General features: G+C 39.5%; 1 protein-coding gene and 1 long non-coding RNA gene across 15 annotated transcripts in view; one reads left to right on the top strand and one right to left on the bottom strand.

Annotated features, from left to right (window-relative positions):
* The window catches only part of LOC100116395 (high affinity cGMP-specific 3',5'-cyclic phosphodiesterase 9A), an 815,596-nt gene that overhangs the window by 229,159 nt on the left and 571,439 nt on the right, over positions 1 to 14,998 (top strand). The window lies entirely within an intron of this gene.
* Positions 13,264 to 13,791, bottom strand: LOC107981620. Of its 2 annotated transcripts, none has more exons than XR_004228180.1 (3): positions 13,585 to 13,791; positions 13,492 to 13,520; positions 13,264 to 13,392 (listed from the first exon to the last, which is right to left on the bottom strand). It is a non-coding gene; the product is annotated as an uncharacterized LOC107981620 (long non-coding RNA). The 2 variants fall into 2 exon arrangements; XR_001729488.2 differs by having other exon boundaries at positions 13,600 to 13,791.

Here is a 14,998-nt window from a genome sequence, read left to right as displayed (position 1 = left end):
CACCTTCTTCGGGAGGAAGACGTCGAACTCTCTGTCCAACTCTGCGACGATCTTGGACCCGTACTTCGTCTTGACCTCCTTCAAGACCGTTACCATGTACGATTGATCCTTCTCCAGCTCGGTCAGCTTCTTTGTAGGGAGAAATCCTCCTTTAGCGATACGGTTCAGATTTTCCATATCCATCTGTAACAAGCAAAAGTTAACAATTTTATTAATAATTATTCTAGAATTTACAAGTATACATGGTTTATATGCTACTTACGTTGACTAAGCTGTTTCCTTCTTCAATTTAGCTGGGGATCAACGTGGCACTTTCTCTTCTTCGTCGGCGGAGATTGGTCAGCAGAGGTAGATCTTCCTTGTGGCTCGTCAGCAGACTGTATGAGCTCCTGGCTCCAGGGATCCCACTCATATAGCCCTGCCGCGAGCAGATCTTGTTCCCCCTCTTCGATTATGGGAAGCGGTTCGTCTACGATTGGCTCTCTAGCCACCTCGACTGCAGGCTCTTCCCCTTCTCTTTCCAACCTGGCAACGGGGATTGGTTCTCCCCCTTCTCTTTCCAATCTGGCGACGAGGATTGGTGCTTCCACTTCCCTCGAAGGTCTGATCACATCAGCGATTGGCTGTTCAAGTCCTCTCACGGGAAGTGCTGCGGTAGGCTGCTCGTCCTCGACGATGCTGTAGTGACCCCAGGGTAGCGTATCCGTTTTACCTTCCTGGAGAAAACGCTTATCGTTTCGAGCACTCAAAGCTATCTTTATTTCCTTTTCGGTAAAGAGCTTGTGCTGCCTAGTGCGAATATTTCTCTGCTCTCGAGTTAGTATAGCGTTTTCTTGCAGGCAAGTCATATAATCGTCGAACTCGATGGTTGCCTTTACCACTGAGCTCTTGACACCCTTCGCTTTCTTGATAGGCTTCTGATTCTGGACCAACATTGCATACATTTTACTTCGTAGTCCTACAAATTCTAGCAAAATGTCCCCGTTGCATTCATCCTTCATCAGACCCACGATCTTTTTGTTCACGCGAGGCATGTCAAACTGATTATTCACTGGATAGTCCGAAGTATCAAACTCGTGTATGTCTATACGCATCATTTCGTATACATTGAGATTCGACACTTCGTAAACCAAGCTGTCAGTATCGGTGTACAGGAGTTTGCACTTGTCACCAGCACGTTCGAGCATGTAGTCATAATGAAACCGATATATCAGAGTCTTGGACAAGTCCAACACGCTCAGTCCAATATATATCGGCTTCTTAATGCAAACTTCAGCACGGAACATCTGCACTGCCACAAGATATTCGTCGAAGATGGTGCAATTATGGAAAGTTGGCTTCGCTATGAGAGCTTCGGCACCGTATCTTCCTTCCCACTTTGTCACCAACTTGACCTCGACGTGTTTCCTCTCATTTTCCATAGTTTTTCCATAAACAGCGTTGTTAAATAGTTTAAAAAGCATTTTTTCAAACTCATTTTTGGCGTTCTTCCGCATGTCGCTGTTTAGGTCAATATACGGCTTCAACCATTTACTCTGCTCGAACTCCAGAGCACGATGAATTTTCTTCAGACGAAGCCCGTGTGCAAGAGCTTGTTTCAATGCTCTGTAATGAATCACATAATTCTTCTTGTCATAAAGTGTCGTCATCAGTTTCTTTTGCTTCGAACCTGGTGGACACATGTGTTCGGCACAGAAGGGCATGTCTCGATGAGCTCCATGAAGCATGATCGGATACTCGAGATCCACTTCGAGGATATATCCCTTCGGGCCATCGTCGGGAACGTTGAAGAAATTCGGCGTCTGGAGATCAGCTACCCACTTGAATTTTCCGGAGGGTAACGCCTCGGTCATCGCCCAGCCGTACAAGTTATTAGCGTCATAATACACAAGGTACTTCTCATCAGCGTTAGCATCGTAACCTTCGTTCATGTATGGATTATTGGCTTTGGCGTATCGGTTACAACACTGGCTAATTCCTCCGCGGATTCCACGCTCGACAAACATGAGCATGTCGATGTCCGTCAAGAGATCCAAACGTACCTAGAAATATTTGAATAATATAAGTATTTTGCACATTTTCATAGTCTTAAGATTATCTGAGTTATATTCACCTGTGTATATTTGAGCATAGCGTCCCATGACAGACCTGGCGTTGTGTAATAATGAGCTGGATCTAGCCCATACGCCTGTAGACAATTACTTCTAAAATTCTCGAAGACTTCAGCTAAGAGTATGACGTCGGTCTTGAGATATAAATCGGAGTATTGTCCTAAAGTCTGTACGTTAAGTTCCTGCCAAACTCGTTTAGCGTGCTCGTAATCTTCATCGGAGATGTGAGCATCGTATAAGCTGCTGAAAAAATCTTCTTTCGTCGGAAGATTTACTTCGTTGAGTTTGGCGAGAGAGGAAACATAGTCATATGGAAAGACTCCTTTCCTTTTCAGCAATGTAATCTGCTCAGGAGTGAAGCCGTCTTCCTGAAAAACTCGTTCTAACATGCCCAGTTCCGTCAAGTATGACGATAACTTGTCTAAGGACGATGGCATGAACCGAAAGGAGTCTATAAAACGGAGATTTATATCTGTGCCTTCGACAAACTTTGTGAAAGATATATATCTCTCTTTAGTTTGAGGCAGCAGATATATACGACCAGGAAAACACGTTGCAATCTCTTTGATAAATAGATGCGCATCGTATCCACTGAGATTATGAAACACCACAGGAATGGTCCTGGAATCCTGATAGTTCAGGTTACATGAATTATGCGCAGCACCTCGGTATCTGTAAAATAAGAAAATATTTAGTTGTGCATATACATTGATAAACGTAGAGAGAGAGATAAATTACTTACTCTCCTGTGAGATGACAATGATCTCGAACCTTTGCATCTTTTTCATTGAAAGGTTTGTTGCATATGTGGCATTTACGAGCCATGCTGAATTCTAATTTTTGTTGATCCGTCAAATCTCTCATCGCTATTGGATTTTTGTACATATTTTGTAATTCCAAAGCGAGAGCATGGAGACTGTTGACGAACCATCTGGCAGGCGTGTCTTCCTCGATACTTTGTCTATATGACTTGTACACAGATAGAGTGTCGTTGAAGCTGCACTTGACAAAGTATCCGACACTGTACGGTTTGTGCTGTTGGTACGCACGCTTATGATCGTCCACTGGTTCCAACAAACACTCAAAATCGGCATATACAACGAACGGTACTCTATTTCTGTTCACAAAGTTCTTGAACTGCAGTACGCTGTCTCTTGCCTTTGGAAGCACTACCTTGTACTCGTTCAATTTCATGCAATCGATAGTGTGCGAAGCCAATTTCTCTTCAGTTTGGAAATAATGTAGGCAACGGTCGCACAGATGTATTTTGTTAGAGTGCTTGCCTAGTTGCCTCAGTAATAGCCGAGAAAGATTTTTGATCCATACATAATGGAAATGATATGGCTTCGCAGGTTCTGTCTCTTGCTGCTCTTCTTCATCTTCGTCAATGTACACGCTCTCTACGAGAAGTAGGTTGACGTGCTTGTCCTTCTTCTGTGCAGTCAAATGTCTCGGTAAAACGATATATTTTTCACCTTTCTTCTTCAAGAAGTACACATTGACTGAGACATCGTTTTGTTTTTCAAATTTTGCGACGTTCCTCGGATCAACAGGAAACTCGATGCCCTCAAAGTTGTATGTATCTTCATATTGTGCATACGATGACACTCTATGCGGATTTACACTGACTGGGTGCAGCGCTGACAAAATGGCCCATTTAAAACACTTATTATCGGTCTTGTTGATGACATTTATGCACGCCTTTTTATTCTTAATGATTGCTGGTAAATCGATGTAAGAGCTGCCTCGCAAGGGATTGTACTTGTTTACATTAATAACCAAGTTTAACACTGTCCGCAGAGTCCAGCCAGATTCCTGCTCCTGAAATTCTTCGGAATCTGCATCGATGCACTGTACAACTTTCGATGTGAACCATTCGTTTAAATCAGTGCTCGAGTGTATCGGCGCTGTCTTTGTATTGAAGTATTTAATATCCGATACTTCTTCACCATTTCTCACATTCACGTATTCTGCAGCCAACACAGCATTCACTTTAATATTATGCTCTTTTTCAAGAGTTTTATTCACTTCCGTTGTGAACTGTTGTTGAGCGTCTTTCAAAAACTTTGATATTTCCAGGTGCTTGCGATTAGTTATAACACCTGTTTTTATCCGGTTTTCAAAAGCGCTGTTGACATCATCCCACTCGACCGACGGGGCATTTGCTCTATCGCCAACACCTGCTCCGACAACTGCGTTCAGCTCATGACCACGCATCAAGCGTAACACGCTTTTGATCAGAGCTGTAGCAGATTGAAGCTTTTGCCTATCCGACACTGTCAAAGTTGGAGAACACGCAAAGTGACTCGCTTTGCGTATGGCCGCATCCCCAAGATCCAGCCATCTCTTGATGTCGTCAGAACTGGCGTCACCAGCTAAGACGCTCAGGTAGCAATTATAAAGATGATTAGACGTATCCTTCAAGTATTGAGCCATGATCCTTAAAGCCTTTGATTCTTCAGAGAGACGTTGAAGTTCACTAGGCTGCTGAGCACTGAATGATTTTTTCCCAGCGAAGCCACCCCCTTATATTGAGATTTTAAAAGGAGAGGGGGTAGTGGTTGCGAAGAAGGGGGTAGTATTGAATAATTGGTAGAGGGGGAAGCTTTTGAATTTCAGAGCGAGAAGTTAGGGTATATAAGGATCTCAAAAATCTCCAAAGATCAGTCTTTCAGTTCTTCATCGACTGAGAAGTTCCTCCTCCTTCAAGATGACGAAGAAATACATTGTAGATGTCCAGGGTTTTAAGATTCCCGACAACGAGTTTGTTTTCAAGGAGGTGGCTCTGGTACCGCTCCAGGATAATGGAATACTAACAGTGCTATTTTTCAAGCCACCGTTTCCTTGGGAAATGCTACCACCCAAGTACAAGAGCGAGAATTGGTGGCTGGAGGCCAACTACCACGGAATGCTCTGGAGCTCAGGACACATCCACTACTGCCAGTTACCGTGCATCCTCGAGGGTTATCTCAAGAATTCTGAGATATACGTTAAAGGGCTTGAAAAGAAGAAATGGTTGCAACAGCTGCTTCCTCTAACAACCATTTACAATCTCGAGGATTGGAACTGCCCTGCATTGAAAAAACTGACAACTGATGAAGATGCATGTGTTTACCACGTTGCCTGCGGTTCTCCTGTATGCGCGTTTCAAAATGCTTCTGCACTGAGAGACTGGTTTTTTCAGCAGCTGCGTTTACAAAATTCTTTTATGTACAGTTAAAATGAAAATAGTTTTAAGAACTAAATATTTCTTTACATATGTATAAACAATCATTTTATAATCAATATTGTATTCTATGTGTGTTGGAAGAAAAAAAAAATCTGTCTTAGCACAATAAATGTAGTAAACCATTAATAATATTGTGTCATGAGTTTTTCTATTTCATTAGGCTATAAGAAACCTGCATGCATAGTTAAAAAAAAAAAAAAAAAAAAGATATTAGATTAATGCAAAATAAACTACTCTGGAAAATTTTAAACTCATAGTTTGAGGATTAAAAGATAAAGTCCTGTAGCGTTCCCTCAAGGTCCAACAGAATTACATGCTTTTAGAACTCAATATTTGAATAAATCATTATAATGAGACAGATAAGTTTTCTTATGTTATATTATTGAATAACAAAGCTGTTTGCAAAGTTTCACATCTCTATCTACAATAGACAAAAATCTATGTGGAAAAATGCAAAAATTGGTTCCAACGACTGATGTCCTTTTATGAAAATTCAAGATGTTTGGCTTTGCTGACATTCATTTTTGTTCAAGACCATTCCAATTGGGCTTCTATTGTATATTAAGTGTAAGCACACTTCTATACAAAGTTTCAACTCTCTATCTATCAGAGAAAGAGAGTTATGCACAAAAATGTGAATTTTGCTACCATCGCAGTCTCTGGTTTTACAAAATTTCCACATTGTTGGCTACGCTGAACTGAATTTTTGTTCAGGACCATTCAAAGTGGGTTTTTATTGTATATTAAGTGTAAGCACACTTCTATACAAAGTTTCAACTCTCTATCTATCAGAGAAAGAGAGTTATGCACAAAAATGTGAATTTTGCTACCATCGCAGTCTCTGGTTTTACAAAATTTCCACATTTTTGGCTACGCTGAACTGAATTTTTGTTCAGGACCATTCAAAGTGGATTTTTATTGTATATTAAGTGTAAGCACACTTCTATACAAAGTTTCAACTCTCTATCTATCAGAGAAAGAGAGTTATGCACAAAATGTGAATTTTGCTACTATCGCAGTCTTTGATTTCACAAAATTTCCACATTTTTGGCTACGCTGAACTGAATTTTTGTTCAGGACCATTAAAAGTAGGTTTTTATTGTATGATGTATCAAAACACACTTTCATACAAAGTTTTAAATCTCTATCTATCTTAGATAAAGAGTTATGAGCAAAAGTGTACATTTGATACCATCGAAACTCCTGATTTTGGGTACGCTGAACTAAGTTTTTGTCCAGGACCATTCAAAGTGTGTTTTATTGTATGTTATATCAAAACACACACACACACACACTTTCATCTCTTACTGTAATTCATGATAGAACTACTTATAATTACAACTCTAACCTATCAACAATACATTTATTGTCTTTCTCTCTTTCTCTTTCTCTCTCTTTCTCTTTCTCGTTAAATTCCCTAACAATAAAAGCTACAGAAAACAAAGACAGGGAAGAGGGGAAAAGAATTTTTTTTTTTGCTTATAGATGTTCCTGCATTAAATATTATTGGGGCTCTGAAAAGAGCCGATGCATTTCGACTACGTTAAAAAATATCTGCTCGTAATAGAGGTTTCCTCAATAGTTTGTTCTACGTTAGAATATCGACTCTTGTCGATATCAAAGATTGTTTGGGAAACAAAAAAAATAAAAGTTATAATAGCCCTAAAAAAAAAGGGCTTTCATCTCGCAAGAGACCGCGACAGCTTCGCGTTCGAATAAGCTGCCGCGGGTCAACAAAATAGCTTGTTCCCCACGTAGCAACAAAATTATATGCCGCCGCCGCCTCTGCAGGTCGTAATCGTCGGCCTCGGATATTCTCTTCTTCATGCCCCTGGCCGATGGATACTTCTGTCGTCTTCGTAGGCCTTCGATGAAAAACTTCGTCCTCGTCGTCGTCGTCGGCCTTGGATGTGCAGCACCGGTCCTCTTCTTTGTGTGTTAAAGTAGTCGTAGGCCTTGGTTATGCTGCGGTCTTCTTCGAGCAGCCGTTGTCGTCTGTACTGTTCAGACGTTTATTGTTCTAAGAACGATTTTCAACTAATGTTTAAAGCGCGGATGAGGATGCCCTTATAGACTTCGCGAGAGCCACAGCGAGCCAACCGGCGGCGACTCCCTCCACTCACTCGCCCGGCGGCGAGAGCGCTGAGTGGGGGAACTTTTTTCGCGCTGCCCATAAAAGAGCGGCGGTTTCGCGCGAACGCATCAGTTGTTATTCGACACTTCTACTATTCTCAAGATGAGAGTCTATAGAAGAAGAGAAGTTCCAGAAGAGTTTCTGCGCTTGGCTGAGGAGGATTTGGAAATCCTCTACGGGGAGATGGAAGCGTTCCCGCTCGAAGATCTCGAAGAGATCGAGTCTTTATTACCGGCTTGGATGAATTCGCCGACTCCGCCGCCAACACCGCCTATGATGGACATCAGCAGCAGTTCTGAAGACATGGACGCCACATTGCCGATGGAGGAGAATTCATCTCCATCACCTTCGGTGTCCTCAACGCAGTCGGCGAAATTTTCACCAATGTCGACTAGCTCGCAAGAGGCTGAACCGGCCGGTTCGCCAATGATTCTCTACAATCCGTTATTGAGGCGCTACGTGGTTGTAGAGAATCCAGTCATCTTGCGCTGTCCCGAGCAGCTACAGCGAAGCCCTAACACCGAGCCGGAGGTCATCGAAAACACGTCATCACCGGAGGATTCACCAGTTGTGCTGGCCATTTTTTCTCCAGAGGTCAAAATCCTCTGCGAGTTAAAGAAGTCTCGGCGACCTCCGAAAGGCGGTGACAGCGACGATGAGTCGCCAGTAGCGCGAAAACGACTTGCCCTTTAATCTGTCCTTTTAAGGACAAAAAACAATCAGCCCTTTTCAGGGCTACCAAAATTTTATAACGTAGTTCAAACTATTTTCTTTTTTAAATAATGAGTAAGAGAGATCGAGTGATTTTTTAAAATCATCTCTCTCCTTACTGAAATGTTTTCTTTCAGCGATAAGTCCCCTAATCCTAAAGAATAGTTCTTTCAGAACTTTCTAGATGATGAGTAAGAGAGAGAGATCGAGTGATTTTTTTTTTAAATCATCTCTCCTTACTGAAATGTTTTCTTTCAGCAATAAGTCCTCTAACCTTAAAGAATAGTTCTTTTCAGAACTTTCTAGATGATGATGAGTAAGAGAGAGATCGAGTGATTTTTTTTTAAATCATCTCTCCTTACTGAAATGTTTTCTTTCAGCGATAAGTCCCCTAACCTTAAAGAATAGTTCTTTCCAGAACTTTCTAAATGATAAGTAAGAGAGATCGAGTGGTTTTAAAATCATCTCTCCTTACTGAAATTTTTTTTTTTTAGCGATAAGTTCCTTAACCTCAAAGACAAATGTCAATAGTTCTTTCTACAACTTTCTTAAAAAAAAATCTCGGATGAGTAAGACAGATTTTGAGTCTTTACTACAATTATTCTTTTAATGAATCGCGCCATGTAAAGTTTTATAATTAAAAAGTTCTTTAGCGTTATTTAAACTTTCTTTTTAAAAAGTAATATACCCTGATATTGTAAGGTCGCTGAGAACGTGTTAGATATTCGAAAAATTTTTTCAGCTATGTTTTTGAAAGTAAAAAAAAAAAAAAAACTTATGAGACCGAGAGGAGGGGGAATCAGTTACCCCCTCCATGATCATGACAGCATATAGCGTGTTCTTATAAGTATAAAAGGGAGGATAGCTGGCATCATAAGTCATTCTGGTTCACTCGCTCTAGCAAGTAACAAGTAAACCATGCATTCAAGAAATATGTTGCGCTTTCCTGAAGAAGAAGATTCTTCACCGCCTGGTTCACCAACTTGGCAGGCGGTGTATTATTTTTCGCCAACCTCACCGTCCTGGCATCAAGACGCTTCGCCTCCTCAATCGACGGCTTCTCCAGACCAACGGGAATACGTTCTAAACCCGTTCTACAATCCAGCGTTGATGGAAGCGTATTATAATCCATCGTTCGTCGAGACAGAAGTCGTCGAGGTCAGCTCATCTCCCGAAGTGGAAATTTTAAAAACTCCGGAGAAGATGACACCAGAGTTGGTGGACCTAGTCTCGCCTCCTCAATCAACAACGAAGAGGAAGCTTGAAAATGACGGCGAGAACAGCACGCCAGAGCGTCGACCTGTGAGGAGGCGCTTATCATTTAGTAGCGATGACGACGACGATTCACCAAATCGTCTAGTCATTTGCGAAAGTGAACCCGAGCAATGATTTAAACAGCTCTTTTAAGAGCTAACACAATCAGCCCTTTTCAGGGCTACCAATATTTTTAAACGTGGACTATTTGTTTGAACCATCTTTTTTTTTCGGATCAATAATTTTATTACATATACAAGCTATATATATATATATATATATATATTTTGAGAGCCATTATAGCGCAATTGGTAAGACGTCTGACTCTCAGGGCACCTAACAATTCCCGATGGGTAAGTCGGCAAGATGCTCGGCTGGCGACCGAAGGGTTCCCGGTTCGAATCTCCGCACACCCGAAATTTTTTTTCTTCCTACTTCACCGTGAATTAGGAAGGAAAAGAATTTTAACGCAAGTGAATTACAACGCATGTAAATTATAACGCATGCGCGTCACGGTGCTGCAGAATCAACCTGCCGCAGTATCATCCTGCTCCAGTATCATCCTGCCGCAGTATCATCCTGCCGCAGTATCATCTTTGTTTATCTACTGGTTGGTTTTAACAGGTTTTTGCTAGGTTCACGGGAGATATTTCATTTCTCTTATATCCTCTGCAGACAGCACTACGTACGTAGCGCTGTATGCCTGCATCGAGCATTCCTCTATCCGCACCTGAGGACGCGCCAAATGGGGGTACAGACTCCCCCTCGTGTATGTGTGTGTGTGTGCGTGTGTATGCATTAGTTCATATACACCTATATCTTAGCTTCTACTCAGTAGATTTCAATCTACCAAGTCTCATTTTTTTTGTTTTTACTATAAAACAATGGAAAAACAGTGTGTTTTTACATTTTGTAGATGCATTTTTTTAAAGCAAATTTTACGTTTTAGAATTTCAGTTTTTTTAATAAAATTGAAAACAAAAATTAATAAAAGTAAATTGCTTTGTATGTACCTAAAAGAAAAGAAAATTACCTATATTTTTACCTCGAAGAATTTTTATTATCTTTCGTCGTTCTTTTATTATCCACCATAAAGTGCAATTTTTTAATACGGTTCTAACCCAAAAACTAAATGTCAAAAACTATATACTACTTTAATTTTAAGTCATTTTATGGACCAAATCCGGAGAAAAACATCAAAAACTGAAAAACGTTGCTTTTCTACTTACGTGCGCAAAGTTCGAGTTTGCACACGCAATTGCGTGTGTAAAGTGTCACTCTCCAACACGCTGAGAAGAGCGTGCGGGAAAGTATCGAGTATGCGGGAATGGAATAAATGCATGCGCGTGCTCTCACTTGTTACGCTCTCGCACGCTTGCTTGCGCACGTTCAGCTACTTCCGCACATACTCTTCTCAGCGTCTGGGTTAGTGATTCTTTGCACGTAAACGTGTATGCAAAATTGAACATTGTGTACGTCAGAAAAATATCGTACGATACTTGTGCGCGCGTAGGTCAACGACATACTTTGCTCACTTGTATCGTTATGTACTATTTTCTATGGCGCGCGATAACTGACATAAAAAGGCAAGTTCAAATTTTGGAATGAGTTAGCGTTATATAGTACCTGGATCCCCTTTCTTTAGCTTTTTATGAAACCAGTTAGTTTCCAAGATACTAAGGCTCAAAAATTTTTTAGCCTAAAGTTAAAAAGCTAGAAGTGCTACCCTGCTGAAAATTTGCACGTACCATTAAACGCTCTATAAGATGTTTTAAAAAACGTAAAAACTCATGTAATAACGCATTGTTATATCCAAGATTCTCTAATTTTTCGTCTCCTCAGCGAGGTGTCTGTTTGGCCAATAAGGAGGCCTAGATGCAGCTTTTTTCCTTATTTAGAGCTTTTAATGTATGTGACGTTGCAAAGAGGGCCAATCAAAAAACCAGAGTGAAAATCCTCTCCTCTAGTACATTGAATCCCCTTATGCTCTTCTCTTGTCAAACTCGCCTCTGATATACTTTTCTTATCTTCAGATTCATAGCTTCTAGAAGGTTCTCTGTGCATTTTGAGCCGGCTTATGCGCGGTGTCCTCTTTGGCGGCTCCTCGAGCTTCCAGAGGCGTGAATTATGTGTCACTTGCCGATAGCGCTGCGCACTCTGTGGGTTGCCCCTTCATTGCACGTGCATCGCTCTCTGGTATGCGTGGTCCATGAAGTACAGTAGATTTCGTATTTTTCTCTCTACATGTGCTGTGCTGTGTTTGTTATATTTTGTAGTGGTTCGGTTTTAGTCTTCTCCTTTATTCTCGTCTCGATTTCGCTATGTTACCTCCTCCAAACTTTGCTTTGCTGTACCGTCGTTGATGTGCTGGTGTCGTGCATATGTATACTTTGCAGCTTCTGCTTTGTAGTGCGCTGCGTCGAAGTGTTAGGGTCGCCTTGTGTTTCTACTCTTTGGCTTCTGCTCCGTAGTGCACTGGGTCTAAGTGTTGGTCTCATCCATGTGTATCTGCTACGCATTGCAACGTCTATGTATTAGCCTCGTTTGCGAGTGGAAATTCCTTTCCTTGCTTTTGCTTTATTGTACTTATATGTTAGCGTTATTGTGTACGTCTGCCTTTTAATTATTGAATTCTGTGCATTGATTTTGTTTAGGATATCGCGAGTTTAAATATTGATTTTATTATTCGTTATAAGTGTTCTATAATTAATTTATGTTTCGTAAATTTATTGTTTTTGCTTTCGCGTTGTCGTTTCTCGTTTCTATTTCTTGAATTTACTCCAATCAGTTCATTTGTATTAATTGAATTGTCGATTTGATTCTCCTACTATCGTATTTCATTTAAAATCATCTTATCTTATCTCTCGCAGTGTCCTATTTAGAAGGGTATTCATCTATATTTACTATATTCTTATACAACCATGTATACAAATAATCATTTACGTTATTATATTTACTTTTATTTATTTTTATGCTCATGCGAAAACTGAGCATTTCACAGTATGTTTCTAAAAACGTACTATAATATGTGTAAAACATGGACTAAGGCTTGTATTTTAGCATGTACTATTACACTGACTTTTTAGACCCCGATACGTGGTTTTTACGTGATAAAGTACCTCCAAAAATCGCTAAAAACGGTTTTTTGGCTTTAATTCGAATTCTAAGCATTCTACAAAAAAATAAATAAATAAATAAATAAATCGAAAAGTTGTAGATTTTTGAAAAATATAACTTTTTTCTGTTGACATCAAATCACGAAAATGCGAGTAAACAGCCCTAAATCGTTTTTTAACAGCTCAAAATCCAATTATTGGCCATAAACCTTTGCAGCTTTACGTTTTACATGAAAATATTCAATGTAAAAATTGTAGATATTTTTAAAACACAACTTATTACCCGAGGCAAATATATTTTGTAAATGCTTTGATGCAAAGCAAAGCCTCAAAAACGATTTTTGATATAAATAGTTTAATAACGATCTAGATGCTACGCGCCCACAGGCCCCAAGTTTTGTAAGGATATCGCTTTATTACTATAAGCTTATAGTTAAATTCTGAACATTATCCCGTATATGTATATAAATAAGACAACATAAACGTAATTGTATAAACTCGCAATAAGCGCATGAAATTTGACAACAGATAATTGATATTTTTTTAATTGAATCAGCACAATTTACTTTCAAAATTTGAGTATATTGTACTGAACTAGAGAACTTAAACTTAATAATTATAAAAATAACTCAGATTGAAGAAAGGCTCTGAGAAGCCTGACACGTCCCTCTAAACTAAGGCTATACTCTAAACAATTAATTTTATAAATTATGCCCTACTACTAAATCAAATTTTGGCTGGACTAATTAATAAAAATCTTCTATTTTGTTCCATGGAATCCTCTTGAAAATATTATCCCTTGCTGCAACTGCTTGCCATTATGTTCAATTTTTTCACCTAAAAAAAAAGATAAAATTAAAATCAAAAATAACCTCTGCAATGTAAATAATATTCTAAGTGAAACCATTTATGCACTAAATGCATGGTTGTATATACGTATAACCTGCATCTTAGAAACACTGCATCTGCCAAAATAAAAATTATATCAATCGCATGAAATGTATTTAAATTATATAGAACATATTGTACCTGAAATTTACACACTAACGAAGATCCAGTGTTATCGATGATCAGGCATGAGACCAGTGCCCTTAATTATACTGCTCCCCTCCAGCCAGAGTCTTGATGAAGCTTTTTTCCAATTCCAAGATTGCGATACTTCAGATACCAACGTCAATAATATCTTCAGTTATACTTTGGCGCATGTAGTAGACTGCGATGCCAATCAATGCAGCATTGCTTGTAGACCTAGACACACAGAAAAATATATTACAAAGTTTTCTCACAAATAATTATTGATAGATTCTCACAAATAATTATTGAGTCCACTGATCTTTTAGAATAACAACGTCAAAAAATGTTTTTCAGTCACATAGTTTATATCTACAAACAGAAAACTAGCAATATATTAATAATCACTGTTAAAGTACCCGTAAGCAAGAAAAAATATCTATTTAAAAAACTGATAACACGCACACTGCATTTCAAATTAAAACTTATTAAAGATATGTTATCAATTAAACATACAGTACAAGTAATTGTAATATTTTGAATATTACTATGTTCCATAGTATAAACCTATCTCGAGAGCTACATTAAAGTGGTTAAAGTATCCAATAACAGCAATCAATAATTCCAGCAAGCATAAATCCAGCTCCAAGATCATCTAGACGTGGTTCAAGCAGCCAGCAACGCCAACCAGGACAGTCGGGAAGTTCTATCACTACAGGGAGAGTAAATCTAGGTCCATGGTCATCTTGATATCTTGATGTTCTTAAAATAGCCAGTAACGCCAGGTGCTACACTTCCCAGACAGTGCGAATTAGCTCCAGGATAGAGCATGCATGGTCCAATTGGCAGCGATAATTGGTAAATTATCACTGTCCTCTGACACCAATGCCACATAGCCAGTAGGAGACATAACAATTACAACACTGATTCAACTCTAAAAACAGATCACACAATCACATAGTCACTGATTTCATTGCACATGACACAATAAATATCTGTTTTAAAGAGGATGAATACAAGAACACAGCAATACTTTTTGTAGATCTGTGTAATAGTGAATCGTCACTTAGACAGCATCTCACACAAAAAAAATATATCAGCACAGCAGTAGAATCAGCAGGAGCAGCAGGCAGGAGTAGTAACAAAAACAAAAGATAACCTCCAAGCAAAAAGTCAAGTTTCTTGCTGGAGTTACGTATCTGCCCATATTGAAGCATTCTTCTGACACTTACACATCGCATCGTCAGAACCATTTCGGGTGTGTCACTTTTAAATACGTTTTGCACCGTCTTATAAAGTAAGAACCGCAAGCAGCCGATCCGCGAGCGAGATCGTGGTGAGCAGAGGCTGCTTTAAAACACATACAAGCACCAAAATGTTTTGCACTACGCACTCAGTTATAATATCGCCGAAAAGTTAAACCGAGCAACAC

This window comes from Nasonia vitripennis (genome assembly GCF_009193385.2).
Source record: "Nasonia vitripennis strain AsymCx chromosome 1 unlocalized genomic scaffold, Nvit_psr_1.1 chr1_random0009, whole genome shotgun sequence".
NCBI classification, from domain to species: domain Eukaryota; kingdom Metazoa; phylum Arthropoda; class Insecta; order Hymenoptera; family Pteromalidae; genus Nasonia; species Nasonia vitripennis.
Note: the sequence above shows the minus strand (reverse complement) of the source record. Positions and strands in the feature narration are given on the sequence as shown.